The sequence below is a fragment of the Pinus tabuliformis genome, chromosome 6, assembly GCF_031772625.1.
Source record: "Pinus tabuliformis cultivar Carrire ecotype Pingquan chromosome 6, CPIR1, whole genome shotgun sequence".
In the NCBI taxonomy this organism is placed as follows: Eukaryota; Viridiplantae; Streptophyta; class Pinopsida; order Pinales; family Pinaceae; genus Pinus; species Pinus tabuliformis.
Window position 1 is genome coordinate 1,794,620,729 of NC_142292.1, and position 17,044 is coordinate 1,794,637,772.

The 17,044-nt window shown below is 40.0% G+C and overlaps 1 long non-coding RNA gene across 2 annotated transcripts in view; it reads right to left on the reverse strand.

Annotated features, from left to right (window-relative positions):
* Positions 1–126: 126 nt before the first annotated feature.
* Positions 127–17,044, reverse strand: part of LOC149266184 (uncharacterized) — an 80,040-nt gene continuing 63,122 nt past the window's right edge. Inside the window, exons 2-3 of one of the 2 annotated variants that reach the window (XR_016252498.1) lie at positions 421–552; positions 127–216 (exon numbers count right to left, since the gene is read on the reverse strand). This is a non-coding gene — a long non-coding RNA (uncharacterized LOC149266184). The remainder of the gene's footprint in view (positions 217–420; positions 553–17,044) is intronic. The other variant, XR_016252499.1, reaches the window with a different exon arrangement.

Below are 17,044 nucleotides of genomic sequence, written 5' to 3' on the forward strand. Positions count from 1 at the left end.
CTCAAAAAAACTCATATTTACAGCTTTACGGATAAAGTCATCAATGTCCTGTGTTATAGAAACGCTGGAGAGACCATCATCCCCAACTCCATAACATTGATAAGACTTTCCTAGGTGATATCTTCCTGATGACAAATGCCATTGCATGGGTGTTTGCAGTGGAAGCATGGAGTGACAGTCGCGAACAAATGAAGCGCTATATTTGCATCTATCCACCTGTTGAGAAAGTGATGAAACCTCCATAAGGAGAAAACTTGCTATGAAAAAAAGATAGTTGACAAAGGGAAAAATAAGAGTTACTAAACAAAGTCTGAATTTTGAAACTACCATCCAACAGGCTCCATTCACAATATCACTTATTTTTCAAGGTACTGTAGAACAAAGAATCTCACGTGTACATGCAATCCAACTTATGAGCACCTTTCAACTTAAAAGAATCCAAAAAACCAGTGAGACCATCTAGAGAAATGACCAGTATATGTTGATTTCCAAAGCTAACATTATTCTTTTTCTAGCTAACTTCTTCAAGTGTAAAACTGGACTGATTTCACCCTGTGAACAACAGCAACAATGGCTGTTAGGTGTCAATCAAAGTCATATCCAAAACAACCTAGTTAAATCTGAACAAGGGCATATTTATATCATAACCGCAAAAGTAACAGTTGCAAGTGTAGAATACATGCATCTAATAGGGAAAGGTAATAGAGGCGAAAAAATGGCAAAATTGAAACTACTATCAACAAAATAAGTATGGAGATCAACAAGAAGAAACAAGCTCTAGGAAATTCAATCATATGACTAGCATAGGTCTTATCCTAACCCCAGCTCTAAGCACCAAAAGGGATCAAAAAACCCCACATGCAAACCTCTTGGTGCTTAAAAGATCTGATGTTAAGATGGATCTGCACTAGAATTTTTCTATAATTCTTTTTCCATTTTAGTTTATTCCATCCCCTGCTCCCCCCCCCTCGACACACACACAAGACGCCTCTCCCACCCTAGGCTATAGAGGTGCACCTTGCTTCTCTTGGTGAAAATTTATGAATTGTGAGTGTTATAGGCAGTGTTACCACTCCAATTAGCAGGTTGTTGAAGATTTGTACAACTCCCTATAGTTGGCACACACAGAACAGAGGTCCACTGTCATCTCAGCCTAACTCCCCACTCTTTAATCCCCAACTCCTACCGCAAGACCATGTGAGGCTTCCAGTGAACTAACTTCAACCAACACTACAAGACCAGTGCCTTATAATGAGTCTAATGGCTGAAGGGAGCAGCTTTATATGTGCTGTCCTGTCGACATAATATCAAAACTCTGCAATATGAATTTAACTAATTCAGCCCACAAGTACACTAAAACATGATGAAATTTAGCAAATAAATAGTCCAAATTAGCGTATTAAAAATATACTACTGATAAAATTAATTTATTCTATGATTTGATACTTGGTTAGATGAGTCGTTGAACACTTTTGTCTGCTGTCCTATTTGATAGGTCTGTAAATATGCAAGTACTAACAACAAGCAAAGACACTCAAAATTGTGTTAAATATGGCATATAAAAAGTCAATCTTGGTGTACTAAAAATATCCTAACTGACTCTACCGAATATGTGAGTGTTTCAATGATTAAACACTCAGTTAAGGGGGTTCCTTTGTGAATTTACTTGCTGCCTTGTTTTTAGCAGATCTGTATTTTAAATGCAGAAATCAGCAAGTAAACCCCTTAATAAACCACCCACGCTAATGCCCTTGGGAACTTGGAGACACTGAGACACAGGTTGTGTTCCTCTTGTTCTGTAGACCAATTTTGACATATTACTGTCAAATTCTGACAAAATCTGCCCCTACTATGCCACATGGAAACCTGTCCTCCCACATCATCACACCCAAGTAGATGAACTCCAACACCTTTAAGAAATAAAATATTCTGAGACGTGTATTTTTCTCCTGCCGATGAGTAGATAATTTTGGACATAATGTGCATGTCCAAAATGATGCAATGCTATACCTGATCTGCCCCTAGAAAGTTGCACACCCTTGTTGACTGCCTTTGACCAACCAGAACATGAGAATGCCTCATCCAAATGGAAACAATCCATGTGGCATCTCATCCTCTCACTTAGCTCTGCAATATGACACCCTATAGGTTTTTTTTTTTTCGTGACCACTTTGCATTGGGAAGAGTGAACTACCTCGGGAAGTGTGAAAATGTCCCCATATCTGACAGATACAACACCACAGCCAAGACCACTTACAGACTCAATAGACTCGTAACCATGTGGAGGAACATAGATGCACCCAACATGGACTAGACTGACCCCTACACTAGTGATCACCCCTATATAAGCAAGGCACCCATAAAACCATGAGTCCTCATATAAGCTCATCTCCAATCATATTCAAGAGGAAAAGATCCTGAGATGAACTCAAAGGGACCAGTCATGGTCTGACCAAAAATAGACTGACTCAACATGACACAAAGTCTAGGATGCCTACAAGACCTCACATGGTTGTTACATTCCTTTTGACTTGTGACCTTGGGCTTGTAAACCACCATTTTGTGGGTGATATCCTAGGAGAAAAAATTTCTAGGAGATGGTCCTCAGCCGGCAACCACCAACTAGCTCGTTGTGCCACTTCTCTGCCACCTGAGCTAGCCATGTGGTTCCTCACCCATCTGTCATGATTGTATGTTTGAAGGTGGGCCTCCCGAACCTAAAGGTATGCCTTGTCATTTGGTAATTGAGTATTGTAGTTTTCTTATCATGGACACTTATGGGCATGGATTAATGGGGGGATTAGTGGAAAGAATGGGCTAGGTCAGCCCTCTTGTCCCTTAGACCCCCTTTGGATATTAACCTTGGATTCTAGTCCCATGGGATCTCTTTTACTGACCGTTTGGCTTTAGGGATGACATTTCATGGGAAACCCTGATTTTGGTTGCATGGTCCCGCTCCCTTAACCACATATATTGCCCTTTTCCACCTATTGTAACCCCATTCACCATTATTCCCACCTGGGTCCACATAGGATTAGCCTTCCCCCTCACCTTACCCACACCTTGGGTTAGGCCTGGAATGATTCCCCAGAGGTTGATGTGGCTAAAACAGAAAGGTAAAAGCATAATTGGCCACATTCAACAAGAAATTACCACAAAATGCAAAAGATGGTTGGGAAAAACACATTTAGCACGTGGGCAATAGCCAATACATGAGCTCTACCCCATCATCATGGCCATCACCCTAGTTCCTGTAGGCTCTATGAGCCTCTTCATCATATAGGAACCCATGATTGTCCCAACCCCTGGTGGGCAATGAAACACCCTACCTTAAGAGGGGATATCTATTGAGAAATCCAAAGAGTGGCAGTTAAACGATTTCTCTTATTATGATATTATCTTGTGATGTTTTTCATTATAATTACTTGTTCTTTCGAATTATCTTTTCTTATCATCAAGACTAATGTCAAGCAACAAATAGAAGAGAACACAAGATGTAGGCACACTGCCAGGGCCAAACCCCACTTATAGGGGAAAACCCAGTCAAAATTCTTTCTTTGGTAGATTCAAGATGAGACGACCAAGACCCTTACAACCGAGATTAGAGACTTCCTCCATCAAGTCATCCTTGTGTAATATTCTTCAGATTGTTATCCATGTCATTGTGTGAGCCACAAGTCCTTGTCACTGAGATGGTACCGAATTCTGGTCTCTACCGCAGCTCTAAAGCCTTATCACTGTAATAGCACTGAGACCTTGTTTCTGTGGTAGCACCGAACCTATTTCACTGAGATAGCACCAAGATCTTTGTCATTACACCGAGACCTTGTCATTGTGCCGAGACCCTGTCACTGTGGTAGCAACGAACCCATCTCTTCAAAATATATAGTAAAGTTATATCTTCATTATACTGATCTTTCACTGAAATGTTGATATTGTGCCTTCACGAAATGTTGAGACTGTGCCTTCACGAAATGCTAAGACTGTGCCTTCACCGAAATTCTAAGAACACATTCTTTGGAAAGATCTGAACTGTCTCACTGTGTTCGTACTGAAAATTTCTCTCTGAAATCCGAACTTGTTATCTTTGTGTTGAGTGAAGTGCTTATGCTTGTATATATAGTTGTCTCCATGAGAAATAAGCCGACATGATTGCTTGAGCAATTGTGTCTCCATTTAAGGTTAGGCTGACTTGAGTTCATTGAGGGAAGTCGACTTGATGATGATTCTTTTGAGGCCGACTTGAAGGAGACTTGATGGAGGAGTCTTTGACCAAACAAACTTTGACTTTTTGACTCAAGTAAATAATCCTAAAGCCTACAATGGAGACTTGACCTATAACAATTGACCCAAGCATGAAACCCATGCTTTAACAAGTCAATTCAATAATAATAAAAATTATTTTTTCTTTTCTTTTGGCAAATATATTACATTTGGACTTCAAGTACAATTATGAAGACCGAACCTAGTTACATTCTTCAATAGCATCCACTGCTATATCTCACACATCATGCTCTTACCCCTTGAGCCCCGAGTAGTTAATTGAAGAAAAATCATAAAAGGCAAAAGGCACATAAAGAAGGATGGAAAAATCAAGGTCGAGCACCTCATGTACCACGATTGCTCCCTCCTATACATTATATACCCAAATGTGGACTTCCCTTTTTCTAGCTACCCTTGTACCCAAGCGTGTGGCCCAAGACTTCCCCTTTTCATTCCCTACTCCATTCATCTCTTTACCTATGCCACCACCTTTTAAAGGATGTACCTTGGACATATTATCCCCTTTAGAAATAGAAACCACCTAATGGGATACTGGTTAACCCCATTTGGAGCTTGGAGACATTAGCACATGTCAAAGCCCATTATGGAAGGGCATGCCATTATGAAGTCCCCACCTGTTGTAATGGTTTGTAAGCTCTTTTACTCGATTTCCTTGATGACTTGTCGTAATGGAAGGCTAGGGGACACATTGGATCTTATGCAAGATTACAGGTGGTCTCCATCTTGGGTTTGGTCTTCCTATACGAGGTCCTAACCCTCCAAGGAGCTACATTGGCACATGTAAGGTGTGTGTTGATAGCCATGGGCCTCTACAGCAGTAGACAACACTCCATGGATCCCCAGAGGTGTCCAGAGATTGCTCAAGATTCACCTATTGGAAGAGGAAGATGTGTTGAAAAGTGTAACTAGGTTCGGTCTTCATAATAGCATATAATTGTGATTTTTGTAAATGATGAAAAGAAGAAAAATAAAATTATTATTGTAGTGCCTGCTTCATGGGTTTCATGAGCAAGAGATTTTATTTTTAGATGGGTCCCATTGAGAGCCTTCAAGATTTGTCATTAAAGTCAAAAAGAGTCAATGTTATGTATGAAGAACCTATAGAATGTTGAAGAAAGTGTAACTAGGTTTGGTCTTCATAAATGTAATTTTGATATTTGTACTTGTAAAAGAAAAGAATTATTATTTGTCATTATCAAAAATGGATTTCTTATCCATTCGATAGGTCAAGCACATGTTTAAGTGCTTCTAGGAAAGTCAAAGAGTCAATGTAATTATTGAAGACCCATGTGGGCATGTTACACTATGTAAACATATGTATTAGAGTCAAAGAAATATGTTTAGAGTGATCCTCCAAAGCAAAGACAAGTCTCCTCTTCAAGTCGGCTCAAGAAATGAGTTTTTATGCACAAATGTCAAGTCGGCCTCACCAGTTGATCAAGTCGGCCTAAAAGGAGGGACAGACTCCTATATATAGGGCAGTTCGACCTCACAAAAGGATCACTACTCATCTCTGAAATCAGCGAAGAAGAGAGGACGAAAAAGAGGTATGAAAAGGAGCATTAAAGTGCTTCTAGGGCAGCGAAAAAGAGAAGAAAGAAATCCGAGTTTTTGGGACTGTTTTAGGGCTCTTTTCTGTCACACATGCGAAGGTAAGAGAGGACATTCTGCTGCTGCAACAAGTCAAGAATTGCAGCTCTACAAGAAGTTTCGATTGGGTGGAAAAGAGGCTCCAAATAGGCCTCCATCTCAAGCGAAGGAGATCCCACACCTAGTGAAGGAAAGGAGCAAGTGAAAGGGTTTATTTCAGGCCCTAGATCAGCCACATGTGCGAAGAAATCAGAGCAGCATTAAGGGTTAAGAGGATCAGCCTATAACCTCAAGGACATACCTCAAGAAAGGCCTCATTCTCTAGCCTAAGTATCAAGGAGAAGGAAAATTGCCAAGTGAGGTAGAGAAGGAAAGAAGGACACCAAAGAAGAGGTCTCTAAGGAGACCTAGGGTTTCTGCAGTTGCCAGAAAAAGAGTTGCCAGTTGCCAGAAGAAGTGTGAAGGAAGAGATCAAGGTGCAACCTAGAAGAAGGCATCAATTGAAGGACAAAGAAAGAGAGATTGTGTCTTGTGCTTGGAGGATCTACTTGTCAAGGGTCTAGGGTTTGGCATTTGTCAATTGAAGCTTCAATAAGAGAAATTTGTAGAAGGGTTTTCCTCTCTAGGTGAGAGAGGTTTTGCCCTGGCTAAGAGCCAACATCTTGTGTTCTTGTCTCTTTTATTTTGGTAACTGTTTGATGAAGTAAGAAAACACACACTAATAACAATAAGAGAAGATTGTGCTAATAAGAAAAGTAAAAGTGCTTCACAAATAGTTATCATTGTCAAAAGAATCTCACTATAACCCAGATGCCCTAGATTCTTCAACATGGTATCAGAGCTAAGGTGACACATCAAGGAAGGGCATCTCAAGAGCACATAGAAGATTGAAGCATTAAGATCAAGAAGCAAGGGCACACAAAGGTTGAAGCATCAGATCTACAAGCAAGAGTTCCAGATCCATCAAAGACAAGAAGGATTACTATCTTCTCTCCTAGATCCATCAAGAAGGACTACCATCCTGGAACAAAGAAAGAAGAAAGCCTTCCATCTAAAGGCATCTACAAGAAGGTTCATCTAAGAAGAGTTTACATCAAAGACTCATCATCTTCAAAGGAAGGTTCTCAGATCCAGGCCCATCATTGAAGATCTCCAGATCTACACATTGAGAAGTTCTCATCAGCAAGCAAATCTATCACAAGGCATCTTGAAGAACTCCAAGATCCAAGAAGCTGAGACTTCATTCATCAAGGAAGCAGCAAGATCTCCTCATCACTAACACTTTCAAGTAAGTATTTTTATGTCCTCTCCTCAAAATATCAAAATGTATTTTTGTAAGGAAAGAAACAAATTGGTTGGGACTACTAATTTCCTTGCATGGAAAAAGAGGATTGGTCTACTTCTCAAAGAAAATGAACTTCTGGACTACATCAAAGGGAGTGTCATTGTTCCTACTAAGGAACAAACTCAAGCCCTAGCAAAGTTTAATAAGGATGAAACAAGGGCTCAAAGGATTATGATAGAATCCATCAAGGACCCTCTCATTCCTTATGTTTCCAAACTTGAAACATCTAAAGAAATCTATGATAAGTTGGTGGAGTTATTCTCAGTTAGCACAGCTGGAGAAGTGATATCGTTGCGTAATGAGTTATATAAAATGAAGATATCCAAGGAAGAAGGAATAGCTCCCTACTTCATGAAGGTCTCTGAGATGAAAAACTAGCTGCAAGAACTAGGAGAAGTTATGTCAGACAGAGAGATGACAACTATGGTGCTCAATGCATTACCTGAGGAATGGGGCAACTTCACATCAAGTATATATGCCAAGAAGGAAGCTACCCTTTGAATGAACGTTGGTCTCTATGCAAAATTGAGGAGACTAGACTCAAAGCCAAAGATTTTGTGGGATCAAAGGAGCAGGCGTTTGCTACTATGGCCAAGAGAAAAAGAAAATTTGGCAAGTTTGGTCCACAGAGAAAGGGTAAAAGAGATATGTCCAAAGTCCAATGCTTCGGCTGCCAAGAGTATGAACACTATAAGAGCGATTGTCCTAAGTTCAAGAAGGACAACAATAAAAGGAAACGAGAAGAAGCCCACATTACCCAAGAAGTGAAAGAAGAAGGGAAGAAGCAGAAGAAAGAGGACCCTCTGGATCTCTACTATGACTAAGATCAACTTCTTCACATAAGTCTTCTTTAAAGTTTTGGGTATCATAGGAACATGTAGATGTAGGATAGAATGCATGATTTATGAAAATGGCATCTTTAAGAATATAGGAGCATTATGCAGAGATAGCTCAGATAAACATATTCATGTAGGAAGGAGGTAGCCATTGAATGACCTCATCAATGTATAAAGGAATGATCATGATCAAGAAGAATCATCTTAGAAGGCCACTATCATCAACGGAACTCTTGAATGTACCAACCCCGATGAGTGAGAAACAACTACATCTTTAAGGGGTATTGGAAAAGCACAAAGCAAGCTTGGTCTCCTAAGTTATTCTCATTAAAGTAGAAGGTGCATCAGAGGAGTGGAAAATGCCGCTGAGGAAAGGGTAACTTATGCTCCATGATTGCTCCCTCCTTAAATCATTATACTCAGGGTGTTGGACCTTCATTAGCTAGTCTCATGGCTGTAGCATCTTCTTTGAAGTCTTTCCCACTCCATGAACACCTGATCACATACACCTATGGATTGATGCATCTACCTAGGACATGTCACTCCCCTCGGAGGATAATAAGGTTTTTGACCTAATCATTCATGAGATAAGTGAGGTAACTTGTTTACAGATCTCGAGCTAGTTAGGTATTTGAGGGTAAGTCTCGTGTGAAGTATTTACGTCCCTCTGAAATTAGATATGCTCCATTATAATGCTTTAGTAGTTTTATATCCCCATTGATGTTGATCTCACTTAATAGTGAGAGGTTTTTCAAGAGGTATCAGTGATCACACATGCAGCAGAGATCCATTGAGGGATGGCTTTACTCCGTTCCAACACATTCCAAAGGATGCTTTGCCCCATTCAAAGAGCAAATATGACCTCGTGGCCCCGATGTTTCCCCTCCAAAGATGAGCGTTGGGCCTTGATCAACTTCTACACGATTCTACACCTCTTGATGTACCTCCAAATGCTGAAACGCCAAATGGACCCAAGATGCCGCCAAGTTGGCCTTGACCCTGTCTGATGGACAATGCCTTGTCCCGGAGCCAGGATGAGGATGGATGTCACTGAGATGACTTGGGAAGGCTAGTACATTTCTTCCTTGCTGACAAGGCTTGCCCTAGACAATGCTGCATCATTCCTACATGCCTTGGAGGGGTGATGTAGGTGTTGGAAATACTAAAAGGGGTGAATCAGTATTTCCTTTACTTTTCGCAATTGGATAGTTAATCTTTAAACATTCAGAGCATTAATCAAGACAAAATCTTAAATATCACATCATTTGAACAATATACAAAACGTGTCTTCCAACAAGCTTTGCATTATGCATGGTTTACATACAACAATTTACCAGCTGAGCTGGAAGGAAGTACAGGACTCCCCAATGCCTTGAGATGTTTGCAGACAAGGTCTGCAAGAGTCTTCAGCCTCCTTTACAAACAACCAATTCACTCACTGCTACTTCTTGTCCACTGCTTCCACAGTTGCCTCTGTTACGCTCACTGTCTGCAACCACTGCTTCTGCTGCTAACAGTGTCACAGCTGCTTCAATCTGCCTACAACTCAATTGTTCACTGATCATCATCACTGCTCCATTTGTCCAGATATCATCTCACTGCAATAGTCATATAGGGACACTCAGCCATTCACATCATTTTTACTATCATGTCACTGTTCACCAGGTCACTTATCATATCACTGTCTCACTTTCATAGGAGTCACTGTCATGCTGCTCAAATCAGAGTCACATTAAAATTTTAAATCAATGATACTACAACTCATCAAGAATTTCTGCCACATACATTCAAGTTACTGTACCAATTGCCCAGACCTCAAGAATTTAGGTTATCAGTTACTGTCACAAGGATTCAGAGATCAAACATCACTACTATCATTGAGTTGTTGTTGTCAATAATGTCCTGTAGAATGTCATCATTTCACTTCCATACAGCATTCTTTCATTAAGTATGTCATCCTGTAAGTTCATTGCCACCTACTACACAATCCAAATGACATACCTTCCATAAGAGTCTTGCCACCCAAGAGTATATATATCACTGTCAGAAAAGGGTTGTCTTGTTATAGGGACATCTCCATACTGTCAAAGGGTTCTGTCAACAATGTCATAGAGAAAAGTTCAGTGTCTCACTATCAGCTCTTAGTAGAAACACTGTCTCAATATTCAATCAACGTCAATGAACCCTAGCAATTTTGTGTATGCAAACAGATCCTGGATATAATGTCAGTGTGTACAACATTGAGTCTTCTGTTATGAAGCCAACATCTCTGCTACAGGAAATACAAATAAGGTAATTATTATATTGTTGTCCCTATAGTCACCGCACTGTTATTATTTTAAGGGTTCACTGCCATATCCAATGTATAGCATCATTATAGTCATAAGCTCAAGGACAAAGACACAGTGATATCTTCATATCACTTCACACAATACAGTCATGTAGATACTGTCAAGAGACAAGGGCACAGAGTCACTGTTGTCACAAGAAGATTACTACTGTAGTCATCAACAGAACATCATCAAATCTTGACACAGAATACTGCCATAACGAATGTCACTAACCCTACCATTACAGCTCCAGGTTTACCCTCCAAATAACAGATCTTCAGGCTTAATGGTTCAAATGCATCGTTACAATCGGTTTATGTTCACAAGAGACTTCAGGCACTTCTTTTATTTTAAAGTTAGCATGGTGGACTCCAAGGGTTGTCTAGGCCGAACTTCATTACAGTCACACATCTGATCATTGATGCAGTGTAACCATCAAGAAGATCACTCATGCATCCCTGTTCCTTCAGGATATGATGCCCTTATTCACAATCGATGATGATAATTCAAGGATTTCTGAATGGCTGCACAATAAGGAGGTTCCAGACTTAGGAGATCAAGTCATAAAGTAGACTTTGTACGCCTTTCCATAGTGCTAGCCATAGATCCACAAGGAATAGGCCTTGCATAAAGGCCGAGAACCCTTAAACATCTGCACTATAATGTTCTGAACAGACCGAAGTTTTAGATCAAACAATCCTGGAATTTCTTTGCTGAGAAATTAATGGTTCTTTTCTTCCTCAATAAGCCGGAGTGATGTATAACCCTTTGCTGCTCCTAACACAGTGGTTTTGCCTCTCAAGGATTTGATATGTGCACAGAACATATCCGAGCTGCTAAGCTGAGCCAAACCAGAAGTCACCTACAAAATAAAGTCACTCCAGCGAAACCCTATGCCAAGAAATGCAAGCAATAAACAAAACCCTTGTCAAATAACAAGGAAAACATCCCAGGCCAAAACATCAGCTTCTTCAAGAGGATTTCCAAAACTCTGCTAGGCCGCAGAGGCATTAGAAGATTTGCACTTCCATCCACACAGAATTCTTCTTCAGATCAACCACTAATGGATTTGATCTACTGCTAATGAATTTGCCCCAGAGCCCTTATGGCAGAGTCCTTCAAATATTTGATCTTATAGATAACTCTGAGAACTCTGTGAAGCCTTCCATAAATCTACGAGCTTGAGCCTCACACAAGCAATAAGAATAAAAAAAAGGGAACTTTAATAACCTTCCTGGCTGCAGATATAAAAAGTGAGTTACTTCACCACATTTGATTAGCCGAGTGTGCTCCTTTTATAGAGACAAAAAGAGGCCGACTAGAGAAACTTTAGAAAAGGATTATTCTAGACTTTTGAATTTTAAATTTATTATGAACCCAAATATTGCTTCCAAAAAAAATTGGATCATAATAAATTTAAATTTATCCTTATCAAAAATTAAGTCACTTAATATCCCTTTAATTTATTTTATCAAGTCCTTGAATGAGGATCCCTTTCACCCTAGGTGTAAACCAATTATACACAGCCACATTATCCACTTAGGAATTGTCATGTCATCCAACCAGTACTAAGATGCCACATCAGCATCATGGGGTTTGGAACCACTAATAGGGGCTTCAACTTCAATCAAGCATATCTCTCAAACCATGAATGTTGGGTTGTGTTATATTCTTTCCATGACTAGCCCACAGAGTCAACCGGGGGGTTAGAGAGGGGGCAGAGCCCTCCCTTCGTTGCACCGATTGCGCAGCAAAAGGGGTGCCGCCCCCCTTGTTCGGGGGTTTGAGGGGGGGCCTACGGGGTCTGGGGCAGCGGCCCGAGAAAAAAAAATTTGGACCCTACAGTAGGTTGGGCAGACCTACCTATGGTTTTGTGCATGGTTTTAACTTTTTGCACATGGTTTTGCACGCGATGGTTTTCGGTCCATGGTTTTGGACACGATGGTTTTCGGTCCATGGTATTGGATGCTTTGGCATGTATAAATATGTATTGTAACATTGAAGGTAATATAATGAAAAATCAATTTGGTAGTCCTCGTTTTGGGATCCAAGGGAAAATCTCTGTGTATATGTGTTTTATGTGTTATGCTCTTGCATTGTTTGTTTTTTGTGTTTTAGAATTCATATGCAGGTAATTTCTGTACGGGATTAAAACCTACGGTCCACGAGATGCTCCATATATCAATGGAATTAGCATGACGAGGAGAATCTGATGTCGAGGGTTTCCAAGACACAATTGGTGATTTGCATCAACAAAATCCTCAACAAGTGTAGAGTATGTCCATTGTCTAAGGAATCCAAACCCTAGGGCTAGGGCATTATCACTGCATCATCAAGCTAGACATCATCACATCGATGGCCTCCAAACCTTGACATCAATGACGATATCTGCACTCATTCTACATCATGTACCTGCACCCACGCACTTGCTTTGACATCAATGACAACATACTCAACAATCTCCCCCTTTGTCATTGATGTCAACACACCTAGCATGATAAGGCATGTTGCATCATGCATCTCTCTCTCTCTCCCTTGATTCTTCCATGATTCTCTCCCTTGAGTCTTCCAAGATTCTCTCCCCCTTTGACATCAATGGCAAAGGGTTGTTGACACGTCCTCACAACATGCTCACTTGTTGCATCATCTCTACAAGCTCCCCTTGACAATATGTTTTCCTGTCGCATCATTGCTTCCATTACATGTGCTCCCCCTATACGATGTGTTCTCCTACAAACTCCCCCTATCTCAGTGCATCTACCAATTGTGTGAGAATTCATTGTGAAACATTTTTTCTCTGTCATGCACTGGTGGTCTTATCTTCCTTCCTAATAAAGGTCCTTCCTTCCTAATTCTACGAGGTCCACGTCAAGGCACTTCTGCAATCTCTTGCAAAATAAATAGCACTCTACATTTGCCCTCAAAAATGGAGCAAAGGTGTTGTAACTTTCATTGTCATAGGTGTATGGGACTCTGATGCAAGAGCATGAGGCTTGAAGACAAAAGATTTTGAATTTTATTCCAAAAGTACAAAAAGAAAGTTTACAAGCAAAGGAGTGGGATCCTTTAGCTGTCACTTTACAAAGCTTTCTAGATAGGATTTGAGCTAGAAATCAGAGATTTGAATTATCTTGTAATTAATTCAAGTAATTAACCTTAGTTGAGATTCTTGAGGAGAATATCATGCAGGTTAGATGTTGTCTAGGATTAGGAAGATTCGATCCATTGATTTAGGATCTGATTATTGTATGAGCAGGTATTTATGTAAGTTTTGAATTACTAGAATGGGATTTTTGACAAATTTTTGACAGATTTTCGCTGGATTTTGGCTGAGAAGGATTGGAATGTAAAATTTGGAATTTCTCTGTATCTCTAAATATTGTGCATGAATGGTCAAATCCCGGAGGTTTTATTTCCTTTGAAATATTTCTGAGTTTTGTTGAGTTGTGTATAATCTTGTGTTGTCACATCTAAATCTTCAATCACTATGTATTTAATTAATTTAGAGACAGACTAAACTTGGCAGAGGTGCTAAGTCTGGAGAGGAAACCTAATAAATTCGCGAGAAACCCACGAAAAGATATGAATCGTCCGATCGAACAGATCCAACAAATCTAAAGGTTATGGTGTGCCAACAAGCGCAAACGTTAATCAGAATAGTAGAGTGGTCTTCATAGGTGTAAGCAGTGTCTCGCGCGGTCAAAAGGTGGTAAGTGGTATTCTACAATTTCACGTGATTAACCTTAGCGGGTGACACGTAGGACGAGAAAACTACTTTTCCCGCGCGCCCTCGACTTGATATTGGTCGTGTTAGAATCCACGCGAGATTACGCGATAGCCATTGGATCAAGCGGGATCGATCGACGGTGGGGATCGGCCAAGCTAGTTGGCGAGCGGGTGACGCGACAACCATCGGATTGAGGAATGAGATCGACGGCGGAGATTTGATGCGCTAAAGGTTTGTGGAGTGGCGGACGCGACAAGGTTATGGACTGGAGCTTTAATTCTTTTTTGGTTCCATGGAAAAATTAAAATTTTGCCATACATCGAGTAAATTAAACAGTTCTGCTATTTTAGCAGAACAGCTAAACTTGGAGGTTGATGACTGATACTCCAAAGAAAACCCAAGAAGGAGTTCCACCCGAACTTGAAGAAATCGTTTCTAGTTTTGAACAATTATCATTAACACCAGCAACCAGCCAACCATTAGTGGCATCAGAGGAGCCTACTGACACTGAACAGGATCTCAAAGATCAAAAAAGAAATCCAACATGGCTTTCAGAGTTGGAGGAAGACGTGGTGGTGGTCGAAGAAGAGGAAGACCAGTTGCAAATGCTGAAGTGTTGGAAGCTATGCAACAGATGCAAGCTAGATTAGAAGCAGTGGAAATGGGAAATCAAGGAGATGCAGGAGTTGGAGATGTCAATGAGCCTGAAGTTGAAGCAGCAGAAGAAGAGGAACCTGCAGAAGTTACTCCTGAAATGAGATTCTTTAAATCATTGTTGGGATCCACATCTAAACCCAGACTTGAGGGTTCAGTTTATACAAAAGGTTTAAACCCTGAGGAGTTGATAGACTGGATTAATGACATGGATAAATTCTTTGATTATGAAGAAATGGAAGAAGGAAAGAGTGAAATTTGTTGTCACAAAATTGAAAGGACATATAGCACTTTGGTGGGATGGAGTGCAAGCAGAAAGGAGGAGACTTGGTAAGCAACCAATTAATAAGTGGAGCAGGATGGTGGCAAACTTGAGAGGTAAGTTTTTGCCAAGTGATTATCAACAGTCATTATTTAGACAGATGCAGAATCTTAGACAGAGATCTCTGACAGTGAAAGAATACACAGAAGAATTTTACAAAGTGAGCATAAGAGCTGGACAAATTTAAGATACAGCCAAGAAAGTTGCAAGATATATAAATGGTCTCAGAATGGAGATCCAAGATGAGATAAGTGTGTTGTCTCCTAAAACAGTCGAAGAGGCTTATTAGATGGTATTGAAGGCTGAAGAAAAACTCATGAGGAAGCAATCTGCCAGAAGTAGAGGTACTTTCCAAAGAAGAGGAAGTCAAGGTGGTAGAGGAAGATCTACAGCACCTAGAGATGGAGCTAGCAGCAGCTCGAATCAGCATACACCCACAAAAGGTGATGCAAGTGGCAGAAGGAGTTTTTCAGAGGAAGAGGAAGCAGAGGCGGAGGAAGAGAAATATGATGTTACAGATGTAACAAGCTAGGACACAGAGCCTATGAGTGCCCAGAAAACGTAGGGACAAATCAGAGAAATGTAATTGTTGCTCAGACTAAAGAGGAAGTAGCAAAGGTGCCAGAAGAAGAAAATGTACCAGAGAAAGGGGAACCTTTGGTAGTTAAACAAAGTTTTGTTAAATCTAGCTAAGGAAGTTGTTGAACCAGCACAGAGAAAGACTTTGTTCAAGACTGTGTGCAAGATTCAAGGAAAACGTTGTCAAATGGTAATTGATAGTGGCAGCACCGATAATTTGGTCTCTATAGAAGTGGTGGAAAAGTTGAAATTAAAGACAAAGAAACATCCAACACCTTAAAAGGTGTCATGGCTTCAAAAAGGACATCAGTTGTTAGTGAATGAACAGTGTGAAGTGGAGTTGTAGTTGGGCAGATACAAAGACAAAATTATGTCTGATGTGATGCCTATGGATGTGTGTCACATATTGTTGGGAAGACCTTGGCAGTATGATAGAGGAGCTATGCATGATGGGAAAAGGAACACATACAAATTTGGTAAAGATGGTGTTAATCATACATTGCTGCCTATGGAAGAAGAGGATGCATCAAGAAAATCTGATCCAAAGACTCTATTGCTGAGTGGAAAAGAATACTTGCAGCAAATTGAAGAGAATGAGGTAAATTTTGCATTGATTTGCAAACCCAAGGTAATAATTACTTCCACTAAAATTTCTTATTTGCCAATTGAAATTCAAGAGATGCTGGAAATTATTGTGATATCATTGTAGATGATTTGCCTAATGAGTTACCACCCATTAGAAAAATAAGTGATCATATAGATTTGATTCCAGGGGCAAATCTGCCAAATAAAGCATCTTACAGGATGACTCCCACAGAAAATGAAGAAATCAGAAAACAGGTTCAGGAATTGTTAGATAAAGGACTGGTTAGAGAGAGTTTGAATCCTTGTGCAGTGCCAACAGTGTTGAGTCCAAAGAAAGATGGAGGCTGGAGAATGTGCACTAATTCAAGAGCAATCAACAAAATAAAAATCAGGTACAAATTTCCTTTACCTAGAATTGAAGATTTGATGGATTGCTTAAGTGGAGCAAGATATTTTAAAACGTTGGATTTAAAAAGTGGGTACCATCAAATAAGGATTAGAGAAGGAGATGAATGGAAAACTACTTTTAAAACAAATGAAAGACTGTATGAATGGATGGTAATGCCTTTTGGGTTATCAAATGCTCCTAGTACATTTATGAGACTTATGAATGAAGTGTGGAAAGAATTTATTGGTAAAATTGTAATAGTATATATGGATGATATATTAGTTTACAGCAAATCTAAAGGGGAACATATGAGACATCTGAATTATGTCTTACAGAAGCTACAACAATAAAAGTTACTACTAAATTTAAAGAAATGTTCATTCATGAAGGAAGAGTTGATATAT